Raw genomic sequence first — 12,511 nt, forward strand, 5'->3', positions numbered from 1 at the left:
CTCATCCACATCCCTCCGTACCTGGTCGTCCGTCTGGCCTTGAAATAACACAGTGGCTTCGACTTTTTCGGTGACGTCTGGGTCGTGCTGGCGATCCTGCGGCAATCGCTCTCATTTTCCCTGTCTAAACCCTTAGACACTGCGGTCACGCTGCTCACAGGGAAAACAACGAAACTAGCTTGGGAACGAACAAGTCGGGCAGCGGAAGTGCAGACTTGCCCCACCCCCGAGGCCGCTGTCCCACCGCGGGTCTACCGCGTTGCAATCAGAACTCGTTAAGCTGCACGACTTGAACTCAGAGCACAGCGGATCATCTCCAGGCAGAACCACGCTGGGTTCTTGGCGCAGCGAAGTCACCGAGGGCCGCAGCTCCGAGCGCGCGCCCCCGCGAACCACAGACCAGGGCTCGCGGGACAGGCAGGAGGGGCCGGCGATGGCAGGTGCAGAAGTGGGGCGACACAGGGCAGGCGCACTTGACAGCCCCGGGTTGGCTGGAGGGGCGAGGCCGTGCAGGAGGTGACACCCCTGCGCGCTGAGCTCCGAACCGAGGAGGGGGTCTCCGGGCAGGTGGGCACCCGGGGGGACCCTCCTCCCGTCCCGCACCCCAGCCCGAGCTCTGGCGCACCTCGACGTGCGCGTTGGACGCCTCCCCCTGGGGACCATTCACAGTCCCGCGGGTCCCCGGGCCGGACGCCTGCGGCCCCTGGACTGGGGGCTGTCTCCTGAAACGGAGGGCCGCAGGCTGCAGGAGGAACTTGGCCGTGTTGTGCAAGGTGGTCGCACGCGAGCGCGTGGACTGCTGGTGCGCAGGCGGTCTCCGTGCAGAGCGCGCGGACGCGGGGCGGGAAGTGTGCGGGTCTCCCACACTGACATTGGGAAACGTCCTTCTGGGGACGACCCCGGGGTCGTAGCTCAGAGGAAGGGACCCAAGGCAGGAGCGCCAACGGCTACTTTCTCCTTCTGACTCAGGTTTTAGAAGCTGTTGCAGCACAACCTTTCATTCTTGAAGTGCGAGGGGAAAGAAACCTGGCGCAGAACCACGCTGAAGCAACGTAAAATCTACTGTTAAATTCATGTGCTTAGAAGCTTTTCTCACCTGCCTCCTTAGCGCAGTAGGCAGCGCGTCAGTCTCATAATCTGAAGGTCCTGAGTTCGAGCCTCAGAGGGGGCAGTTCTGTTTTTGCCCTACGTCGGGAAATGTCATCCTGGCCACTGAGCCTGACCTTCTGCTGTCAAAGGGCAAGTACCAACCTTCTTCTTCCTGATTGGTAGATCCGTACACACGGAGAGCCTTTTTTCCTTCTATACCTGCAATGACTTTCCAATGAACAAGCTCTTTTGTCCAAGTTCCTCTGATTTCTATCCCTTACTAGGAGGTTATTCCCCTATTGATGCAAATTAATTTATTGGGGGGAGGGGGAATGGACAGATAAATGAAAACCTGACACTGAATTTTCTCAGCAAGTGTTGTGGCTTCCTCTTCTTAGATGCATGCTATCTTCCTGCCCTGGCCTCCCGTCTAATCTGGTCCTAACTAGTCTCCCGTCTGTACTGCAGTGGTCAGTGAGCTACAAAAACACATGTCCAAGGATTGCCAGCAGCCACCAGAGCTGAGAAGAGGCAAGGATTCTTCCCTGGAACCGTCAAAGGCAGCACAGCCTTGTGGATAGCCTGATTGGGGGCTTCTAGTCTCCAAAACTGTGAGCAAATTAATTTCTATTGCTTTAAGCCACTTAATTTGTGGCAACTGGTTAAGGCAGCCCTAGGAAATTAATACTCCGTTCTGCCTCTCAGCCACCAACCTCCCACTACGTTGATGCCCCTCTTTTTCTTCTTAGCACTTACTACTATATGAGGTTACCTTCTCCTTTTATTTAACACCAGTATTGTCTATTACCCATCTACCTGCTTAGACTGTATATTCCCTGAAAGTCATCCCTGGCCTGTCTCATCCACTCCTGTATTCCCGGTGCCGAGCTCAGTATCGGACAAGGAACACTTTTCAACTAAGTCAATGAATTCATTAGAATATTAAATCTTTTTCTACCACATTCCTTACCACTCTCTTACTCAAGGCAACGAACATCTCAAATCTGGATTTTTTTCCATAGTCCCCGCAGGAGACACACCTGCTGAAATTCACCCTGCAGGCCACACCTGTCTGATTCAGTCAGTGCTGGAAGGAGAGGGTAGTCCTTGGACAGCTCCTGCAAACTGTCTGGACCTGAGAACTTGAATTTCAGGGGAGCTCTCTCAACAGTTCATTCTGATGCAGACTAGAAAAGGCATATAACATGGCTCATCTTAGTGTCTTCTGGACCCTCAGCCTCTGGTTCCAGAAGCCTCCATCTGCTGCAGTTTAAGAAATGCACTCAAAGATTTGGGAGAGGCCAAAGAACTGGATGGGCTATTCAGGCAGGTGCTTAGAGAATGCTTGATCCTTGTTGGAGCTTTTCCAAGCCAGAATGTGATATATTACAGCCATATTTGTGGTATATTAGCATATTCTCACCTGTGTAAAATAAACTCTCCAGTGGAAACCAAATCTGTGCGGCTGTTGAATGGACAAAGAAGGTGTGGTACACAAGCGCGCGCACACACACAGTGGAATATTATGCAACCAACAAAAAACCAAAATCTTGCCATTTGCAACAATGTGGATGGAACTAGAGGGTATTATGCTAAATGAAATAAGTAGATCAGAGAAAGACAAATACCATATGATCTCTCTGATTTGAGGAATTTGAGAAACAAGACAGAGGATCATAGGGGAAGGGAGGGGAAAATGAAACAAGATGAAACCAGAGAGGGAGTCAAACCATAAGAGACTCTTAATCTCGGAAAACAAACTGAGGGTTGCTGGAGGGGAGGGGGGAGGTGGGAAGGTGGGGTGGCTGGGGATGGCCGCTGGGGAGGGTCTGTGCTGTGGTAAGTGCTGTGAACTGTGTAAGACTGATGAACCACAGACCTGTACCCCTGAAGCAAATAATACATTTTATGTTAATAAAAAATGTAAAAAAAAAAAAAGTGCATCTGTGATAGGAGAAGTGGAAGTAATAAAATATCAGTGACTATGATATCAAGCAATAATGGCTGGTACGTTCACCCCCCAAAACAGGGCCAAGTTGATTTAAAGTTGTGTTCGCCCATGTGGTTGGCCCCGGCAGACCTGGAAATACGGAGTTCTGGTCATAGCATGGTATTTTCCTAAATAAGATTACAACGCCTTTATAAGGTATTGTACAATGCAAGGTTAGATGGGAGTCTTTAGTTCTACTTAAGTTTTATACTTGTCACCCTTATGAAACTTGAATATCCAAAAAAGCCTCCGCAGCCAATCACCCCAGGAGATTCTAGAAATGGCCAAACACATCCTGTGCAAAGAGGGTGTAGTAACTTCACTCTGGCCTAATTTGTTTTAGTTAAATGAGGTCAAAGGCAAAGATTACTTGTCTCTGAGACCATGCATAGTTCGTTCTCTTCACAAAGTTTTGGGCCATCTTCCTGTAAAGCTCCCACTTTTTCACCACTATCTTTTTTCACTTACTTATCCATTTTGTGGGCTAGAAATACTTGACTCCACAGGTTTTCTGTTGGTTTTGCAATTTAGGTAATCTGTCCCTGTCCTGCATAAAAGAAATAACCTGACAAAGGTGTAGGTAGACCTAGACACTGAACACCAGGAAATATTCCTGAGTGGGGGCTTGAACCCTGGACCCTCAAATTAAAAGTCTGATGCACTACCAACTGAATCACCCAAGCCTCAAAGCAAAGCTTGTTCCTTTTATGTCCTAGTGTGGAAAAAAAAAGTGTGTGTCTTAAGTGCTAAAGCTTTCTTTTTATTCTTTCATTATTAATAGTTTTAAGGTCTCTCTTTTTAAGTTTTGTTTGTGTTCCTTTTCCTTATTCCCAACTCCATCTGTTGCGCCTTTGAATAGGGCTCCAGACAACTTCTGCCCCCAGATCACTGGGGAAAAGTAACTTACAGCCTTGTTTTAACACCATGATGGTCATGTGGTTCATTTCAATTATGCATTTATTCATGCCACCAGTAAAGGCAGATTTGAGGTGGTCTTCACAACTTCACTATAATAAGATTAAATTGGAAAAAGTTAATAGACTTAAATCAGGATAAAGGGAGAACAGAGGTAGAAAATTATTTTTTAATTGCATATTATAAATAGTGCTTCCAATACCCTCACACACAACCTCCAAAAGCTAGGAGTGTAAAGGGAGGTGACCCCTTCAAGGGGGTGACAGGAGACTTCTCCCAAAAAAGTTTGTTTAAACTGAGAATTGAAGGCTTGGTATAATAAGTTGGAGAAAAGCCAGCACTCCCAGAAGAGCAGACCTTCAGAGAGCTGAAGGCAGGCCCCAGGTGCCAGCAGGCAGAAGGCTGGGGACAGAGCTGATTGCCGGGAGGGGGGACAGGAAGGCAGGGGCCTAGCAGAGACCGACAGGTTCTGAGGTTATTGTGGCAGGTGTGTGGAGTGGGGACCTCACCTTTGCAGCAGTGCAAAGTCATTGGGGACTTTAAGCAGGGAGAAATGACATGATCGGAAATGATCTTGGAGAAACTATGCTGGTCTCACACACAGAATGGGCCAAGACGTGATGGGAACACAGAGTAGGCCAGTGCGCCATAGAAGGCCTCACGGATTTGACCTAGTGGCCGTATGACAGGAGGACAGTGGTGCAGAGCACGTCCTGGGCCCAGGATTCCAACATGTGGTTCAGCTGATTGCATTCAAGTCCCCTGGCAAAGCTTTGGGAAAAATAACTGGCAGAGCCCCAGCCCTGACGTCACAGCATAGAGTGTACAAAGACGGATTTAAAGCTGTAAGAGGGTGGATTCAGAGGGAAGGACAGAGCTTTGACTAGTGCCTGGCATATACTCGGTTCTCTTACACTTATTCGTACTGAGTAAATGCTTGCTCCATAAGCTGCGATGTTAAGAGCAAGGTATTTAATATCCATCCTGTTCGCTTTTGTCTGAGCCCGGTGTTTACTTTGACTCTGAACATCACTCTGTGTTTCTCTTTGGTGACTTAGAGTCCAGTAAACGGTGCCAGGCACAGGAAAAGATGGACAATGTGAGGAGACTGAGCAGGGTAATTTTTTTCACATAGGATGTCACTGGTGATCTGGCGGTAAGCAATTTCAGAAGAATGGTAAGAGATGACTAATGCGTAATAATAACAATGTGTTGCACCCCAACCTACAACGCCCCATCCCCAAACAGCCTTCTGTCCACCCCTCCTCTCGGCGCCCCAGAGCCAGTAAGTTTCTGACCCTGGTGTTTTTGTTACAAAAATAATTTGTTACAAAAATAATTGCCAAGCCTACCTGAAAGGCGTTTTGAAAATCTTCTCATCATATCAGCAATTAGTATAAGAAAGAACCGGAAGAAGTTTGGAATATTGAATGCTTAGTGGAAAATCGCTATTTTGTAACTGAACATTACATGGTTCAGTTGAACAACAGCAAATTGCCCTTCAGTCTTATCAAGAGATTTCCTCCAATAATATATATATATATAGTACAGTTTGGGGCGGAGGAAAAGATTAAAGGACAAAGATTCGTCAACGTTGAAAGCAAAACACGTGCCCCCTCTGAGGTTCGAACTCAGGACCTTCAGATTATGAGACTGACGCGCTGCCTACTGCGCTAAGGAGGCACCTGCCCCGCCGCTTTGCACAAACCGTCTACCAAGACCACTGTGCGACCTAGTGGTCTCCAACTCCGCAAACCAGGGTTTCGGGACAGCTCGCTCCGGGTACCCAGTTTGGGGCTGGGGGCGGCCGACCCCTCGCCGCCCTTCCCGCGGAGACGCGGCGGCGCGCGCCCCTGAGCCGGGCTGGACCGCAGTCCCGCCGCCGCCCCACCCGGAGCACCGGGACCTCCCCGGAGGCGGGACGCAGGGGCCGGTCCGCGGGACTCCTCGCCGGCTTCCGCCCCTCCTTCGCGGCTCCGAACGGCAGGTCTTGCTCGCTCCTGGGGTCGGGGGGCTCCCTTGCCGCCGACCCAGCTCATCTGCAGCCACACCCTCGCTGCAGCGCTGGTACCCCAGCGGGTGGGGGGGCTCCGCCCGCGGCATCGGGTTCAGGACCAGCCTGGAGTCGCCAGGAGGCCGAGTGGGGCGTAGGGCGGGCCGGGGTCCCGGCGCGAGCTGGGGCTGGGAGCTGCGAGGGGACGCGAGGAGGGCCGGGGACGCGCGACCTTCAGGTCGGAGAAGCGCGGGCGGCGCGCGAGAGGCGGGCGGTAGCGTGGCCGAGCGGTCTAAGGCGCTGGATTAAGGCTCCAGTCTCTTCGGGGGCGTGGGTTCGAATCCCACCGCTGCCAAGACGTTTTTTGACGGCTCTCCGCGAAAGCATCCTTTCTCGCTCGCAGTGTGGACAGTTACCCACAGGCTCCGAGTCCAGGCAGCGGCCTCTCCGCTGCACCCTCCGTTTTCCCCGGGGCCGCAGAGCGCGGCCGTGCACACCGCCCCGAGTGCGCGGTGGGCGTTCAGTCGGCAAGACCGTAGCGAGCATCTACTGCTTGTGCTGCCGACGCCCCCGTCCGCGTGTTTCCGCCCCCCAGAAGGATCCGACGTGTGTCAGACCTCCATTCAATACACTCATGGAATGTAGACGCTATTTGTTCGGCACCTACTGTGTGCCGGGGGCTTTCTGCCCTGCAGACACAGCGGCACTTACTGATTACTCCATAAACGCCCGACGAAGGAACAGCGGTCGGTGCGCCCGAGTCCGCCGTCCTGGGCCTGCCCGCAGCCTTTGGGTTCACGCTCTGAACCTTCCTGGTGCGGACCGGAGCCCGGCGACTGCGCGCACCGCCTCGCCTCGCCGCCCTCATCCCGCGGACCAGAGCGCCAGCCCCTCCGCGTCCCTGCGCGCGCGTGGGCTCCCCCTGTTCCTGCTCCGAGCACTTCCCTGCGCCCTAGGTCTCAGCTTGGAAGCGCCTTCCCCCGGAAGCCTCCCTAGATCTCCCCCTCCAGAATTACAATTCGTCTCTGAAGACATCGAGAGGAACAGCAGCAAGGTTTGGTGACAAGCATTAGACGCAGGACGCCCCAACGCGACGCGACTTCTACCGTCCAGAGAGCGCTTCGACTCTGAATACGAGCCCAATGATGGTGTTAGCAGAGCCAGCGGCGTAGGCGGCGAGAGCACAGGGTGTAGAAGGAAATGAAAATCCCAGTCTCCGAGCAAAGGAGAAAAGCGGCGAGCTGGGGAGAGTGCAGCAGGCCTCGGCGCGCCGGCCTGTCCCCGGCAGGCTGTCCTCGCTCGCTCCGTGCCCTTCCCTGGGTACCGCTGTCGGTCTGTGCACGCGTGCTCCATTGTCGCTCTAGCCCTCACGTGGCCTTTACTGTAACTTTTGGTAACTTTTGTGTAATTGCCTGCTTTCCCTCGTGCATCATAACCTTTTTTTCAGATACAGAACCACGTTTCTCTTGCTTCCCCCTATCGGGAAGACTGAAGAGATGTTTGTGCTAAATGCCAAGGAATAAACATAACAAAGAACAGCTTTCTCATTTGTAGACTCCAGATTCTGCCACAATGACTCGCTCTTTCTGGATTCAGCTCTGCTACCAGGTGCCTGCAAACCATTCATTCTTGCTTAGATTACCAGACAACAGATCGTTCCTGGGGTGTGGAGCCCAGGCATCTCTCTGTCCTCCCCACCGCTCCCGGGTGGGCTTCCTCTTTTTTCTTTTTTTCTTTTTTGCATTCACCATGCAGTATCTGTGAACACACACGCCGCCCCCCCCCCCCGGAATCCAAGGGAAAGGTGCAGCCCTTTGAATTCCGCCGCCCCCAAAATGAACCAACCCATGGCCGTCTGCCCCAGTTTTCAGGTCTTTACCCACTGTCCTTTCCTAGGGAATAAATGTGCTAAGGTTGAAAAAGCACTCATTCATACTGATGAGGGAGCAGGAGGCTGGCTGAGGACAAAGCAAAAGCTGGAGCCTTGCACCCCCTCTTCACCCGCTCCCCTCCATATGTGTAGCATTCCTCAGGCACCCCTGACTGCCATAAGACGATAAATAGTTAACGTGCAGGGATCGCAATCCTGCAGAACAGGAATCTCCCTTGCCCTACAAGATGTCCTAGAGACCTAAACAGGGAGGTTACCTTATCAATAGCACAAATTTCCAGAGGCAAATAACTCTCGGTTCCTGAAGCCCTAATGTCTCCCTCCCACCATAAACTGGAGGAGACTGAGGTAGAAGGGAATGTAAATGACAGCAGGATCATAACACCCCACCAAGAATCTCCCAACTATCTTGATATTAGTTAGTGCCTGACCTAAAGACAACATTGATCAGGCCATAAGGGCAAGGCCTCCCCCCAGCACCTTGTAGGCCCTCCCTAACATGTGAGAACTCTGTTGAAATCTCCCATTCCTTCACCACCTCCCCCCAACCGTGGGGTATATAACATGCCGACCCTCACATCCCCGGGGCAGCAGCTCTTCCTGCCCACGGGTCCTGTCCCCGTGCTTTAATAAACCACCATTTTGCACCAACGACGTCTTAAGAATTCTTTCTTTATTCTTTCTTTAGAGGTTCGTCGGCTCCGAACCTCTGCACCCCACCGAACCTGACTTAGGTTCTGGGACTTCATCACATACCCCTTCCCCCTTGCCCATCCTCAGAGAGGATCTGAAAGCCTATAGTCAAATACAGGGCTTTTGATGTGCTGGTATCCTTTTAAAGCCAGTGGACATTTTTCTTACTCTTTAAGAAATAAGGTTCTGGCTCATGGGAATACAAAGGATGCCACCTGTACTGGGGGAAGAAGAGTTGGTTCATTACTCAGATAGACCAAAGATTAAATTAGAGCCTCTTCTAAGGCCAGGAGACTCGTGGCCATGGAATGCAGTTGTGTGTGTAAACACGTGGACTTTGGCCACCTGCCCCAAGTCTTCCGGTTCCACGGCTCTCCTCCCTCCACCGTGTTTGCTGAGCCTCTGTTTTGTGACAGGCACCTTGCTGGGTTGGAGATCCAGCAAAAGGATGAGTCACAAAAAATGATCCGGGATTCCTTAGCAATTCAGCCTTCGGGCGACCACCAGAGCACAGTGAGAACAGAGGGTCAATGAATAATACTCACACTGAGTGAACGGTGATTGACACCCGAATGTTTCTTCCGGTTGTGCTGTACATACAATCTCTCTGTTGTGTGCTGCTCTTACAGTTCCTCGGTAAATAATCATGTCGTCCCAATGAAGTTAAGATTTTGGAAAAACCTAATGAGAATGCCTAGCACGAGGATGCCTTCTCTTGGCCGAGGACACCCGAGGTCACCTATTTGTTTCCCAATGAACCCTGGAATGTCCACCTGGGAGCTGGGACCTGGGAAGAACAAACCAAACCAAAACAAACACAACATGCAAGAGTCACCCAGCTCAGCCTTGTCCGATTCAGCCTATGGAGAGAAAGAGAAGTCCCAAAAGTCCATCGCTGGGCTCTTCCCCTGAATATTCCTGCACTGATCCTTCTATCTCTGTCCCCAAGCAGCGCGCTCAAAGAAGCTTCTAGCAGTACCGGAGCTGCGGTGTCAGGAGGAACGAGGCGGGTCGGCCGCTGGAGACATTTTGGAGCGGGACCACAGATTTTCCGATTCCAAGCCCATGGCCCTAGAGGCGTCTGCGGGACTTGGATGAGCAAGTGAAGCTGTAAAAGGGAGATGCTGTAATTTTCTTTTCTCCCTTTTGAACGGTGAGATGAAAATGCAGTTTGCCTTTGCGCGAGTCAGAAATGAAGGCAGGATCAAAACCCCCAGAACACGCTCCGGACCTGCGCCGCCCCGACATCGAGGGAAAGAAACCGGGAGTCAGGCGGGGTGAAAGCGGTCGGGAGGGCCCCTCCCACCACCTGCCACCCACCTGCCACTCCGGTATTTGGCTGGTCCATCGCCTTGAGGCTGGGAAGTGCAGGGACGCTCCATCCCCCGCCCTCCTAAAATGCCCGCGTAGATGTAAAATAAATCACTTAGGAAGAAGAGACAGTCGTTTAAAGTGGTGTTTCTTTTTCGGCTGTATTCTATACAGCGCTCATTTAAATTAAAAAAAAAAAAAAAAAACCCACGAAGGAAGAGATCTCAGATGGACAGTGTAGACACGCGTCGCCAGGCGGGGTTCCATGGTGTAATGGTTAGCACTCTGGACTCTGAATCCAGCGATCCGAGTTCAAATCTCGGTGGAACCTTCCTGTTCGCCCCTTTTTTGCCTGACCTCCCCGCTTCTCTTTGGCCCGGCGGATTTTTGACGGGCGGGGGCAGGACCCACGCGCGGGCCGCCACCTCTCCGGCCCTGGGTCCACGCGCGTCGGGGGACGGCGTGTGATGCACAAGCAGGGTACAGGGGTCCACGAGGGGCCTGGTCGACTGCAACCAAAAGGGGGGGAAGAAGGCGACCGACCTCCCCGAGGCCCACCGTTTGGGTCGCAAAAGGAAAAGCAGAGAGAAGCCGGGAGACACGCGGTTGAGACGAGAGGCGGGGGGAAAAGGGTGTGTCAGAAGTGGGATTCGAACCCACGCCTCCATGCGGAGACCAGAACCCTCTGTCGGAGGAAGCGGAGCTTGAGTCTGGCGCCTTAGACCACTCGGCCATCCTGACACCCGCGGGCGCGGCCCCCAAATGAGTAAACTCTGTCGTTGTTACGGACGAACACCCGCTCGGAGCCGCTGGGACTTCCTGCCGCCTGGGGCGCCCCTGAGAAGCGGAGCGAACGGAACCACTTTCTCCGCAGATCGGAAATCCGAGCGAACTCGCGAGGCTTTGCTCTGGCGCAGGAGGCGATTCGGGATCCCTCTGCCGCCCTCCGCCTTCCCCGCCCCGCCGGACCCGGGGGCGCAGGAACGACCCCGGCTGACCCTGGAGAGCCCCTGCGTCTTCCCGCGGCGCGGCTCGGGAAGGACGCGCGCAGCCCAGCCGGGAAATGGGCGAGCGGGTGTAGACTGGGAGAACACTGGCGCGCGGGTGTAGACCGCAGAGGGGCGGGGCGAGCGGGCCGCGAGCTGCAGGTGGCTGCGCACGGGGCTGCGCGCGCGGGAACCCCGCGCGGCTGGAAGGGAACGTCGGGCGGAGTCCCGACGCCCCTCGCCGCGGATCCCCGAGGCCGAGGCCAGGTCCGCCAGCTGGGTGTGCTTCCCGCGGGACCAAGGACACGCACCTTGAAGACCACACGGTCTTCACGGTCAACCACACGGTCTCCACGTGTCCGCAGGCGCTCCAGACAAGACCTTGCCCGCGCCCACAGTCCCAGAGTCGGCCTGCGGGTGCTTCAACCACGAACCACGAGCAAAACTCATCAGATGCTTGTGAAAGTGTTTCTAGGATCAAGACCAAAACTCACAGATAGGACCAGGGAAAAGAACTAAAGCGAAACAAATACATGCGGGAAACTGAATTGTATAAAGTTAAAATTAAGTCCTCAGGTAAGAGAAGATACAACATTCCCGGAACAAAGACAGAAGGGGCAAATCTGAAAATTAATATTATGATGGCAGAAATGTCTTTAATAATTTCAAAATAAGATTGCAGGAAGTTCCTTTGAAGTGTGGGGTGGAGATGGAAAGCAGGACAGAGTCCAACAGAACATGAAATGGTGTTTGGTAGAGGTGTGCCATCGAGCCACCGGGTTAGGGCTAGGATCAGGATGGCATCTTCTCCACAGCTGGAAGACAGAGCAGGACGTGAAGATCACGTCCACGAACCCACGTCCCTGTGGGTTCCGAACCCAGCTTCGCGACCAAAAAAGCGTTAGCGGGCCTTTCTGGTCTTGAAAGGTTTCAAAAGATAAGAAGAAGAAATAAGAAATTGCCTCCCATGTCCTCTTTTCCAGGAAACTTCTGAGGAACTGTTCCTCCAAACATGGAGTTCCAGTAAGAAAGAAGATGTGAAATCTGGAATAGGGACGCGGGGTGCGGACCCTCTCCAGGGTTGGGGCTTGCACGCGAGCAGCAGGTGCGGGCCGCAGCAGGGAGCAGGGATCACAGCCTGAGCTTCGAAGGGACAGGACGTTGCCCCCTGCTTGGCGGTAACATGGTCAGAAAGCTGCTGTCGAATTAGGAATAAACACTTAGAAAAGTAACCAAAGACAGAGGGGGGCAATTAGGTCTGGGAGGAACCAAGGTTGTCAGAGGGAGGAAAAGTAATTATGGTAGATCATGTAGCCCCGCTCTGCAAACTATTATGAAGTCATAAGGACGAGGACTCAATGCTGATTAAACTAAAAATGAAATACATATTTGAGAATTTATTTAATAAGTATCTGTTGAATTAATAAGGAAGTGAGTAAATAAATATATCCACAAAAAGCAATTCATGAAGAACATATGCTTAAATATGAAGGATTCTTATGGATATATTCTTATCATAAATATGCTTTCAAGAATATATGCTCTTTTACATCCCTCAATCTGTTCTTTCTCTGCTTGGTCACGGACAAATTAAGTCTTCCCTAAAATGCCATTATTAAGACAAATAATGATCTTAATGGTCA

General features: G+C 52.4%; 1 long non-coding RNA gene and 5 other non-coding genes across 6 annotated transcripts; 4 read left to right on the forward strand and 2 right to left on the reverse strand.

The window, feature by feature from the left end:
• The first annotated feature begins 1,098 nt into the window (after positions 1 to 1,098).
• TRNAM-CAU lies at positions 1,099 to 1,171 on the forward strand. Its single transcript has one exon. It is a non-coding gene; the product is annotated as a tRNA-Met (tRNA).
• Positions 1,172 to 5,604: 4,433 nt separating this feature from the next.
• Positions 5,605 to 5,677, reverse strand: TRNAM-CAU. The gene has a single exon. It is a non-coding gene; the product is annotated as a tRNA-Met (tRNA).
• A 583-nt stretch (positions 5,678 to 6,260) lies between these two features.
• Positions 6,261 to 6,342, forward strand: TRNAL-AAG. The gene has a single exon. It is a non-coding gene; the product is annotated as a tRNA-Leu (tRNA).
• Positions 6,343 to 10,141: 3,799 nt separating this feature from the next.
• TRNAQ-CUG lies at positions 10,142 to 10,213 on the forward strand. Its single transcript has one exon. It is a non-coding gene; the product is annotated as a tRNA-Gln (tRNA).
• A 304-nt stretch (positions 10,214 to 10,517) lies between these two features.
• TRNAL-CAA lies at positions 10,518 to 10,623 on the reverse strand. Its single transcript has 2 exons — positions 10,586 to 10,623; positions 10,518 to 10,563 (listed from the first exon to the last, which is right to left on the reverse strand). It is a non-coding gene; the product is annotated as a tRNA-Leu (tRNA).
• Positions 10,624 to 10,737: 114 nt separating this feature from the next.
• Positions 10,738 to 12,254, forward strand: LOC123390254. The gene is made up of 2 exons (XR_006604901.1): positions 10,738 to 11,444; positions 11,852 to 12,254. It is a non-coding gene; the product is annotated as an uncharacterized LOC123390254 (long non-coding RNA).
• The last annotated feature ends 257 nt before the right edge of the window (positions 12,255 to 12,511 follow it).

The sequence above is a fragment of the Mustela putorius genome, unplaced genomic scaffold (assembly GCF_011764305.1).
Source record: "Mustela putorius furo isolate JIRA1106 unplaced genomic scaffold, ASM1176430v1.1 tig00537295_pilon_pilon_pilon, whole genome shotgun sequence".
In the NCBI taxonomy this organism is placed as follows: domain Eukaryota; kingdom Metazoa; phylum Chordata; class Mammalia; order Carnivora; family Mustelidae; genus Mustela; species Mustela putorius.